Raw genomic sequence first — 12,734 nt, 5'->3', positions numbered from 1 at the left:
TCTGAGAATTAGGATAATGATGGTAACAGTGATGAGGACCAGCACATGATTTTGAAAAACAGTAAGACTGAAGTGGACAAGGAGAAGGACAATGCTCTAGTTAGAGAGACAAGAGGGTTGATATTTTTTGCTAATTGATGTTACACAAGAAGTAAAGTTTCAAACTCAGTTTATAAGATATCAGAATGTGGGTGGGATACATTCCTGCAGTGATAAGTGTTGTATCCTCAGCCGGACTGGGAACTATTACATGGCATGATTCCCTTTCTAGAACAGGTACTGGTCTCCCTGAGGTTCTCTATTTTCAATACAGTTTCAGAAGTCTGGCACTGGGCCACTTCTTATTCATTATAACAGTCACATGGATCTAGCACTTAACCATTTATCAGGTCAATTCCCATACATAGGAATATAGCACAGAGAAGCTTCTGGGCTCAATCAACAATCCTATGGATATAGTTTCTGGACACTTCTTTTCCACAATGTACCTTCACCGAAATATAGTCCCCGTTTGCTATATGTAATCCAACCAGAAGGATAGCGAATGCCCCCTTTCTAAATGTTCCAAGATATAGAGCCCAAGTGTCCCTCTCACTAGGAAAGGGTATCATACCATTCTCACTACCAAGATAAATAGTGTTTTTGCCACTAATGATTGATACCTTTCTATTCTCACCAATATAGGTCATTGCTCCATTACACTCATAAGTCACGTAGTGACATTCTCACTGACAAGTAGTAGGTTCTCCTTCAAGATCGAAGGGATTGCTGTAGCACTCCTACAAGATGTCACATTTCTCTGCGTTAACAGTGGAGCCAACCTGCCAAGCTGGCTGAGGACACCCAAGACGTTTGGGTCCCCCAAACCGTTGTATGTAGTCCCACTTCATGATCCCCTGTGGTGTTCTTGGAATCTCCTTATCACTTCCTTTCTGTTCTGCTGACTCGTGCAGTGCTGCTTCTCTCTTATCTTATCTTGCATCACTTTGGTATTTGTGTTTCTATCCCATTTGGCACCTAGTATCTGTTCTGATTGGTTCTTAGTCATCTTCAATTGTATGATATTCTTGGATTTGTCTACTTGTTGTATTGTATTATTTGCCCCACCTCAGTATGTATCTATGGCTTCCAAAGCATACATAGTGCCTGGAGGTCCTCTTTACCCATGTTAGAATGTTCCACCCACTTCCTGGATGTGAGCTGCTCGCTTGCAGCTCCAAGTCTCGTTAGGCAGCTCTGCACGTCACATCACTGAACAGATTAGGAAAATCACAGCTGGTATAGCTTTCTAATGCATCCGTGAAGGTCTCAGTTTGTGTGGAGCACCCTGCAATGGCACACTGCATATTTCCTTTTCTTTAATCGATTATAATCTCTGGGTGCCTATCTCACATAACTCCACAAGGATCCTGACTTAAAAATGGGATCCTTCTAAAGTTGTACCTTAACACTAACCAATCACTGGTCAAAGCCTCTTTGATCCATAAGGGCCTACACAGATGAAAACCCTGGGTCATGGGTCATCCACTGTTAGCCTTGGTAATACATCTTGCTTATCTTTTCATAACCATGTCATCATTTCTGAAGTGCATGCAGACATTGAGGACAGAGGCTTGGCAAATAGAGTCTAATCACACTCAGAGTCTTCCTAACTCTAAGATCCCATCAATAAGATCAGGGCAAGGCTTGGGACAGAGGTTTGGGGTCTACACTTCTCACCCTAATCTGCCTTCTGCTACTTTACCCCTATGGTGATATTGCTGCGGTAGGCTGGCTTTCCGGTGCTGCAGAGCTCCTTCCTAGCCTTGTGATCGTTTCAGAGTTCTGGGTTTGCCACATCTTCCTTTTTTGTACAGGTGTGTTGTGTATGCTCTAGTGCATCTCTGCGTGCAGGAATGCTTTGCATGTGTGAAGTCAGAGTGAGTGATGTCACTCTAGAATTTGTTTGTGTAATTGCGAGAATGTTATGCCCTGGTGTTCCACCAGAGTCAGACGGAGAGTTGGCGAGATAGCCTTGGTGGTGGGCACTGATGGTTCCCTGTCCTGTTATATACTTAAACTTATATTTTAACTAAAAACAATAACTTAAAGTGCACTTACCAGAACTGTCCAGGAAAACTTCCTTACAACAAGAGCCTATCAATATCAGCATTTAACAGCCTCATCACCAGACCCAACACTTTTCTGGGCAGATCACTGTAGAAGGACATGTGTTCTTCACACATCACAGAGAAAAACAGTATTTCACCACTTGCACTTTGTGAGAGAATATGGTGTGCGTTTGTGTGTGCGTGTGTGTGCCAGGGGAAAATCTATAAAAAGTTGGGTACCATTGGTTGATGGTGGCCCACGAAACAATAACATTCACTGGACAGGGTTGAATCAGGTAGATCTCTATGTTAGGCTTCTCTCCAGCAGCCAGTCACCCTACCACCTTTAACCCGTAAGGCTGACCCGAAATAGTTGCTGCTCTGTCATAGCTCGACTGGTGATTGACTGTAAAAATATAAGGTAACAGTAGTTGAGCTGCTATTCTGTTCTTGTCTCCTGACCTTGCTATTTCACAAGCACCGCAATGCAATGAGTCACCTTCAAAGACGGCAAGCAGTAGTGGTACCTTTGGCAATTTGTTCATCTCTCCCTGAAAAAAGAGATGGGCACTCAAACACTTTTTTTTACTTCTGCAGTCCCTGCTACACACAGCTGGAAACTTGTGAAATTCATCACACATCAACGTTTGCACAGCAGTGTTGCACACTTGATGGTTTGTTGGAGCTTCTTTCACGCTCGGTCACACAGCAGGGCTCTTTATTTAATTAGCAGGAGACATTATATAATTTTGTATTCCTACGAGTTTGTATGCTGCAGTGCTTTTTCATGTTTTCCGGCTTTAAGTGATTTTCCAAAATTACACCATCGAAACAATTCCTTCAGAATACAGCACAAGGCCCATAATGACAAGATTTGCAGAATTAACCAAGTATGATGTTCGAGCATTCCTGCTGGCTTAAATGTCATTGTGTGATTTGACATCACTTGCCCTCCAAAATGTTACATTTTCGACTTCTTCTTCATTCAGCCCCTTATTTAATATTGACTGTGGATCCAGTGATGGCTTGATGCATTTTTCATCTGTCTTTACCAACACTTGCCTCACATCAACCAAGAATTAGTACAAAGGCCCACTGACATCTTTACCGTAGATTTCTTCGAATACCATTACCCCTAATGAGATTTATCAGAATATATTTCACTGAAAAAGGTTGAGGAAATGGTATTTGTGTAATGCATAATAGGTGGGTTGTGGGGTAAGGGTTTAAGTTTGGTTAGGCAGGGGTGAGGTTTGCGGCGGTGGGTCTCTCCCTGCATTAAAAAAAAAGTAAAAAAATTAAAAAGAAGATTTCCTAGCCGATTCATGGAATTAATGTGCGCTGAAATTTTCAGCGCAAGCGTGAGAAAGCGTGCGAATCGCAGTGCCAGTGCGAAAATCACAGCGAAACCCGCGCACATAGCGATTCATGGAAGTCTGTGCACGTGGAAATCCCAGGATGTGCGCCAAATTTCTGCGTGGCGCACGCTGGCGCACATGTCTCCAAACAGTGTGCGCTAAGCGCACAGCAAAATCGCACATAGCACGGCGCACACAACAAAAGTAGGAGGAACAGGGGGCGTGACACGCGGAATGGGGAACAACTCGTGAAAATGTGGGCGTCACGGGGGAAGTACAGGAGGCAAGTGTGCGGAACGCCCACACACACGTTCAAAACACGTATTCATGGAATCGAACGTGGCTAAGGCGTGCGCCAAAAAAGATGCGCTAATCAGGAAACACGTACGCCACTAGGAAGCAGGCGTTCGTGGACACGTGCAGCATAAAAGTGCACGCACATAACAAACAAGCACAGACGCCAGGATGAATATACCGTTCCTAGCAGCAGTGGTCATGGGATACCGCAGGAGGAGGAGGAGGATAGTTAGGCCCAGAATTTTTACACCCAGAACCAGCCTTTTTGGGATGCTTGATGACCAGGTGTATGGGAGGTACAGGTTTCCACCTCACATAATACTCGACCATGTCAGTGAGTGGGAGGATGACCTCAAATCACCCACTCTGTGCTCCCAAGTACTCAGCCCCCTGCATAAGGTCCTCAATGTACTGCACTTCTTGGGCACTGGATCATTTCAATGGACAAATGCTATAGTGGTGGGGGTGTCACAGGCCACGCAGTCACGCTGCCTACCCCAGGTCTTGGCCATCATGACTGCACGCCCATCAGTCTGCAGGCACATATACCTGCCCAGAACACCTGCAGAAAGGTCAGGATTTTTACGCGGTGGCACACTTCCCCAAAGTGCTAGGTGCCATTGACTGCACCCATGTGGCTCTACGTCCCCCTAGGGCATCAGAGCACATCTATAGAAACCGCAAGCACTGGCATTCCATCAACGTACAGGTAGTATGTGATGCCAAGGGAATCATCACCTCAGTATATGCCAACTATCCAGGGTCCACCCATGACAGTTTCATTTACAGAATGTCAACGCTAAACCGGGACCTAGAAGCTGGGCGGCATGGCGATACATGGCTGCTCGGTGAGTATAAATGCCACAGCACATGCATGCATGTCAGATACTGAGCAATGTCACAACCCCACTAATGATACCCATCACCACCTCCCAAGGGGACAGTGCCTACCCTCTGAGCACCCACATGATGACGCCAATTCAGAACCCCACCACGCCACCCGAGGTAAGATACAACACAGCCCACATTGCAACCCGGGGCATAATGGAGTGCACATTCGGAGTGCTCAAGTCACGCTTTCGCTCCCTTGACCATTCTGGCGGGCAGCTGTTATACGCTCCCCCAGTAGTGTGCAGGATCCTAGTGTCAGCATGTGTCCTGCACAACGTTGCAACACGCCGGGGCCTGGACATGGTGGTGCCCCCACATCCCCAACCACATGCACGCCCACTGCGCATGGGAGGAGAAAGGGCACGCGGTGAGGCAGCCCGTACGCAGCTGTTGGCTAATTACTTCACCTAAAATCACACCCTTGTGGAGTGCACACAGCCCTGGCACATACCAGCTGACAATAAATGATGATGACATAAGGGACAGTCAACTGTCGCAACCATACCAGCCTGAGATTGGTCACCTGGAAGTGTTACATTGTGTGCATCCCTACCTACACAAACACCACCAATGCTCTGTCATCAAAAGACACACTGCTATGCTGCAAAAGTCATTACCCCCTTGCAAAATACAACATGACAACAGTGCCATGTCACCCAACCCCTCCCCAGCACCGCCACACAACACACCATGGCATGTCATGCTATGTGAGAGCAAACAAAGCAATACCCAAAACATGACACAAGTGAAAGTGTCAAAGTACAGTGTCCTTAATGGAAACTGCCCACACACAATATGCTCCCAGCAATGTAGAACTAACAACACACATGACCAAATACTTACCAACAATACAATGCAGCTACACAACCTCAAACATAGCATAAACATGACCGTACTAAGTAAAAGTAGTGGTAGTCTTACAACCTGATCATGCCAGCACATCGGCCACTTCCAACTGTACAGTGCTGCTGCCACGCAAATGTCCAAGTGCACTGCTTAAAACATGAACTCCATCTCCAAAGTAGACGGCCTTGTGAAGACATGAAGAATTAACCTGCAAATTAGGCGAAAGACATGGATGCATAAGCACATTGCAATTCACCATGCAGTGTACAATTCAACAACAATATCCACTAGGAATGTATACACAGTATTGACTACAGACTGCCCACACAGCTCATGGGAGTCCTACGTAACTGTGTAAGTCAATGTCACTTGGGCACACCCTTTGCAAGCCCATGGAAACGGGAAGCAGGAGGGGTGTGTGTCTCATGAACCCAAGCATCTAACCCAAACTCAGGACAAGCCTGCATGTGCCCAGCTGGAATACAGTGGATGCCCACGGGAGCCACACAAGGCAACACACTGCAAAAAAAAAAAAGAAAAAAAAATCAAAAATCAAAAATGGCCATGTGGTGGTCAGGGGGGGGCGGCCACCCAGGAGGTCCAAGGACACGGTGCGCACCAACACCCACCTGTGTGGATGTTGGGGAAAAAAAACACCTCCATGGGCTCCTGGCCTGCACGGCTATGCCAATGTGAGAGAACTGCTGCTGTCGCTATCATCACCCCCTGCTGCTGCCACAGGAGGTGGTGCTACCACAGGAGGTGGTGGTGCTATGGGAGGCAGCCCACACAAAACCCTGGTATGGTCCTCCATGGCAGCAAGCATGCGGGTGTGGAAGTTCTCGTTTTGGAGGATTATAGTGCAAATGGAGTCTGTTGCCTGCTGTAGTAGCTCCATCTGCCTTTCAGGGGGGACAATGGAAGTGGCCACCCTCTCCATTGCTTGAGCCATCATCTCAACTGATGCTGCCTGTTGGCTTGCCATAACGTAAATGGATTGTTCCCATGTGGTATTGCCTGGTGGCGTACGGCCACCGCATCGGTGGGCACCACACCTGTTTGGGGCAAGGCGATCTGCGCCTTGCTGTGCTGGCACTGCCTGAGGCTGCAGGACTGCATTCCCCCTCTGATCTGCTGGCCCAGGAACAGGATCAGATGTTGTGGAGTGTGACCCTGCATCCGTAACCGCCAAAGGCGGACTTACAAACACTCACATCCCCATAGAGGGTTCTACCCCTGATACAGGTGGGTTGGACAGAACAAAATCCCTGCCAAAAACACTTACCTGTGACGCCACATAGGTCTCATCATCCGAATCAGCACCTGAATAGAGCTCTGGGGAGGTGCACCCAGATGCACCCCTTGACAGAATGTTTTGCAGCAAGATTGAGTTCTCACCCACCACCACACCACGTCCCCCACTGGTGCCCGGTCGTGCCTGAGATTCCTCCTGGGTCTGCACCATCTCCTCAACCTCAACAGCATCAAGTGCGTCATTCCCTGCAAAAACATGAAAGACAAAAAATGGAAACAGGCATTAGCACCATAGCACATAAATAGGCCTGACAAGCTACATAACCAGTACATGATTTACACATGTCCCACATGACTATAACCCTCCCATGCATGCACTGTCACTGAGTTTGAAGGGGAGCCAAAAGCCAGTCACTGATGACACCTACATGGAAGAGCAACACATTTGCTGCATGCTGGGTAGCACTGCCATCACACATTGGGCTGCGAGTGGCATGTCCAATTCACATACATGACACATGCCAGCACACAAATGGCATGTACCATAGCCATGGTACATTCCACAAGTACATCCATATGTCAGTGAATGAATACTGTCAGCCATCCATGTGAGATGGACATGATGAGATGAAAAATGCTACACAGTGTGACAAAATAGGCATGTGCCACAAACTGCAACACATCCAGTGTACAAAAATACAGTGATTGCAGGCGGATGTACACATCAATGGTTTGTCACTTCAACATGACAGGAAACAACTATCATGTTCCACATTCAAACAGGCCCCAAAAATTCCTGTGATCAGGCCAACACTCAATTAGCCTGAATGGTCAAATCATTCACCTAACAAGGTAACACATGTGGTCCAATGTGGGGTTCATCAATGACAGAAGCATGTCACAAATGTGACAATAGGGCTGATGAATGCGTAGCAAAAGTGGGAGAATGGAAACAATCAACCTGTACGAACACTGAAAAATACAAACAATGTTGTTGCAAGATGCAACTTCAAGGGCAACTGCCGTAATGTTGAGCCAAATTACTAATGTGGGCAGAAGGGATAGTGTCAGACCCAAATCCAAGGGTGCTGAATGTTTTGGATGAAGCACACGGGTGACCCAAACCACTCAGGCACACACACCCTCACCTGGCACTCAATCAGAACCCGTCACCCAAACAACATACACATGCATTACACACACATACATGGGCACTCACCGGACAATGCATCATAATCAGCTAGTCCTCCCACACCTTGGATCTGTTCCTCTGTGACGAAGGCCCCAGCAACAGACTCATGTTCAGTGAGTTTGTTGTCCTCTTGTGGAGACCATCCGCCAGTCACCAGAGTAGCGGCATGATTTGAGGCCAGCTTGTTCTTTGCTCTGCATTTCAGGTAATTCCACCGCTTGTAACAATCATCATCTGAGCGCCTCACAAATCCAAGGGCACTTATGTGGTCGGCAATGGTCTGCCAGTGTGCCTTACGTTGACCAGGTGTGGTCTTGCACCCTGCAGTCACCACCATTTCGTGGCTATGTGCCGACACATAGCCCACAAGTGCATCAAGTTCCGAATCATTGAAGCAAGGCTTCCTTGAGGTACCGGAGTGTGTAGCCGTGTCTGGGGTCTCAGCCTGTCATGCCAGAGCACCCTTCTTCCTCTTCTTTAAAGGTGGAGCAGAGCCAGAGTGGCTTACGTCGCTCTGGTCAGTAGGGGCAGAATCACCGGTGGACTGGGTAGTAGGAGTGTGGGAATGCACAATGACCATAGGTCTTGATGCAGGCATTGCTTGCAGGGTAATGTTGGCAGGGGGAACGTCAGTTTGATGGACTGGGACTGACACTGTCCTGGCTGGGAGAGTCAGAGCTGGGGCAGATGGAGCTGCAGCTGCCCCTGCAGCCTCCCCACCCTGCATACTTGGGACAGCAGATAACATAGCTGCCCCAGATCCACGTGGATTGGTGACAACTTGCACCACCACATATGGCCTAGACTTGCTGACCTGGAAGTCAGCCAGGAAGTCATCCTGTGCCAGGTCAGGTGCCACAATGGGCTGGTCCAACAGGGGCTGAGCTTGGATGGTGTCAGCCACGTTTCCCTCAACCATGGGGGTGCGGGGCATGGGTGTCCCTGATTGTTCCTCCACACATGGGGGCATAGGGGCACCCTGCAAATCCCGGCCATGTTCCCTACCGCGCCCACCACACCCACCTTTTGAGGGTCGGCCACCTTTGCCTCCCTTACCACTTGGTCGCCTCCCAGCCATGGCACTGATGTTGTTGTGCGTATGGGAGTTGCAGTAAACCATTGTCCAGGGCAATAGGGGGTCAAAGGGGTAGGATACCAGATGGAATTCGTACCCTAGTGCTCTACCAAGGCTGTCTGTGGCCCCTGGGGGAAGATGACGGGACACGCAATGCACAGGCAGCCCAAAATCAAAAATAAACGTGCACGCAACCCCTCGTAGATCACGTGCATGAAAAAATGAACCTGCACTACGCTGTGGCACCCAGAAACATAAAAATAAGCGTACACATAATACACGCATGGAACGCGACACACGGGGCAAGGACAGTTGCTAAGTATGTGTGGAACTCACCGTCTGCCTGGAAAAAGAATGTGAAAAATAGGCGCGTGTGCGCGTTGGCAACACCCCTGCCAAAAGAAGATTTGAACGCTCTCTGAGGAGACAAGACAAAAGGAGAAGTAAACTCTGTTTGAGGAAACAGGCCCAACAAAAAATCAGAAAAGAGCTGTCAGAGGTAACAGGGAGAATGAACTAGAAACGCCGTGAAGTAATCGCGCGTGAACTGACAAGAAGTACAGATTTCACCCACTCGCTCTCCACGAAAAGCACTTACAAGGAAATGGCGTCCTACACGCAGCTTTTAAACCCGCCCACACGTACACATCAGAGACGCATGTACGCGGGTGCTTTCAGCCAATTACACGCGATGACACTCGGACGTGCAGTTTTTCCACGTGTGATCTGTCATCATGTGTTATGAGGGAAACGCCCGCGTGCGTAATGTAACTTACGCGCCTACGCGCTAAGGGCCTTTGGTCCAATGGAATCGCGTGCGTGTGCTGACACACTTACGTGCTAAGGCCCTTTCCTCGAATTACATGCTGACGTGCAAGATTTTCACATGCCAAATCACTCCGTATCAAGCTGGCCACGAGAAAACACACGGAAGACCACGCTCCTGCCCTGAAGGCCATTTTCCTGCCCTCCAGAGCCCCGAGCACGCTCCCACCTGAGACCTGCTGCTGCCTGCTGCCCACGTGCCCTGCTATTTGGTGCCTGCACATCAGTCATCTGCAGGGGTCCAGTTGCTGTGTCCACCCCTGCTGGAACAGAAGACTCCCAACTGGGATACCATCGCTCCACAGCGCAGCCCCAGGACACAGTTGCCCACACACGCCTGCCTCGGGAGTCGCCATGTCGGGGCAAACACCATCTGAGACCACTGGTGACGCCCAGCCAGTGGGGTAGAGGGCCACCGGCTTCAGTCAGAAGGAAGTTGGTGTCCTGGTGGAGCATGTCCTGGGGCATTATGATGCCCTCTTCGGAACATCACGCGCCAACAAGGAAGGACGGGATAGGATCTGTGATGACTTTGTGGTTGCTTTCAACGCGGAGGGGGTGGCAACCCACAACATCAAGTAAGTCAAGAAGCGCTGGGAGGACTTGAGGTCCAGGACCCTCAAAAAGGCCCGGCGCCTCGTGGAAGGGGGCCAGCCCAGCATGAGTACCATCCAGATGAGGGTCCTGGAATGCGTAGGCCCAGCGCTCCACGCCCAGATACTTCGGAGGCAGACCCGTCTGGAGTTGTGCCGTAAGTGGCCAAGCATTGCTGTGTGAGACAGGGCATGTTGCAGGGTGCTGGTTGTCTGATACTTGCCTGTATGTGTGAGATAGGCCATGTACGTATGTGTGTTTGCAGGGACATCATAGTCATGCATGTGAGACCAGTAATGTATGAACCACATGGTTGGTGCATGTGTTTCAATGCAACATGTGGAGCAGCATGCGGAATGCACACATTAATGCATGCCTGTCTCTGTTATTGGACATGGATGGGGTGTGAGAGATGGGTGCTGCTGTCATGGACATCTATGGTGTCCATGTCTGTGTGTCTGATTTGCGTGTCTGTAACTTGTAAATGCCATGGATGCATGACACATGTCTGTGACAATGTTCATATTCACTGATGCAGCCTACTCATCCTTGTATCCACTGTGTCTGGGGTGTGCGAGGCCAGATGGATGTAACTACGGTGAAGTGTGTGCATGTGATAGGCATGACCCATGATGCATGTGAGTTTCAAACCAGCATTGTATGTTTCCAGAGTCCCTTGGACATGTATGCTAATATTCATAGCATGCGCCATGCCTGTTACGGCATGTGTTTAGCCTGCACTGACCCATGTGTTGTGGAGGGACATGATGGAAGTGATGTTTGACAGTGCCACTCATCTGCTATTGCTTCCTGCCTAGGGGACCATTGTACAGTACCCTGATGCTTGTGTTCTATGTCTCCCTCTACACAGCGGCAAGTGATGAAGACGGCAGAGACGGTGCTGTGGAGCAAAGCGGCGGAGATGCCCCCACCGGCCGGCGACGCAAGGCCAAGTCACCCTCCCAGAAATTACCATCGTCCGGGAGTGAGGGGACTGGTGCTGCGTCTGCCACTACGGCTGCAGTGGAATGGGTGGGTGAGTCCCCACAGGGGCTTGCAGCGGCGGAAGACAGTGTGGAGATTGGTGTTTTCCACAGAGGAGGAGGAGGCTGCTACTGAGCCGCACATGGGGCCCGGTGGGGGTGGTACCACTGGTGCAAGTGGTGCAGTCCAGGGGCAGGAGGCAGCACAGGTCACCGTGGAGGGGCCTGTGCATGTCACTGTCCCTGACACTGTGACTGCACCACCATGCACCAGCAGGGATGCCCCATCTCAGGCCCGTCCGCAGGTAGGGGGGATGTACATGTCATCTGACACTCCTCAACCTGCGGACGAGGGGACCCCTGGCCGTATGGAGAAGATAATGATTGGTGTCGCGTTGCGCACGTGTGACATTTGTGATGACGCTTCTCGGGGGGAGCACGCACGTCATCACGAAGAGCAGCGTGCCAACGTGGCCCAGTTGGGAGTGTCCATGGTCGGGGGTTTTGTACATGTGTCGGCCACTCTGGCGGCCCTCTACTCCTCTGTGGAGACTATGCGCCAGTCATTCTCCATGCCGTCTTCCGGCCCAGATGCCACCAGGGCCCCCTGTGGACCTGCCCTGACCAACGCAGTCAGCTCAGTGGGGATCCCATCCCTGCCACAGTCGGGAGTCGGAGGTCCAGCAGGGGTGGACACCCCAGCAACTGGACCCCAGCAGGTGGAGGAATTGCCGGCATCATCGGGCAGGGCACGTGCACGACGGCGTCGGTGGATTCCATCAGCCTGGATGGTGTCGTGCTGGCAGAGGCAGTTGCGTCAGAGGCAGCAGCAGGCTCAATGTGGGAGGCATCATGCCTCTGGGCCATCTACATCAGAGGGGCAGGCATCAGCCGGAGGGCAGGAGGACTCTGGAATGGGAGTGTCTTCCGTGTGGCAGCAGTTGGGCCAGCAGATAGGTGCGGAGCGGCGGCGGGCGGAAGAGGCACGGCTCACAATGGTCAGGGCGGAGAACTCCATGCGCAGGGCGCTGAGGCGGGCGGAGTGCCTCGAGGGAATTCGCAGGGAGTTGGAGGTGGACATGGCGTTATCCCTGCGAGACTTCGGGGCCAGAGAACAGGCCCGCCTCCAAGACATTGAACAGGAGTTCGATGATGCCCTGGCCCATGACATCAACAAGTGGTCTGTTGGATTTCCCTAGCCGCCATTGTATATAGTTCATTAGTGTTAAGTTTCATTTCTTTTTTCTTTCATTTGGGGCGCATGGACTATGCCTCACATTTTTGTATATAGTTATTAATTAGATAGGTTTCATTGTAGGTTTCATTTAT

This window comes from Ambystoma mexicanum, chromosome 1q (genome assembly GCF_040938575.1).
Source record: "Ambystoma mexicanum isolate Mex_15411 chromosome 1q, UKY_AmexF1_1, whole genome shotgun sequence".
Classification (NCBI taxonomy): domain Eukaryota; kingdom Metazoa; phylum Chordata; class Amphibia; order Caudata; family Ambystomatidae; genus Ambystoma; species Ambystoma mexicanum.
The sequence above is the reverse complement of the archived record's forward strand: the minus strand, read 5'-3'. Positions refer to the sequence as shown.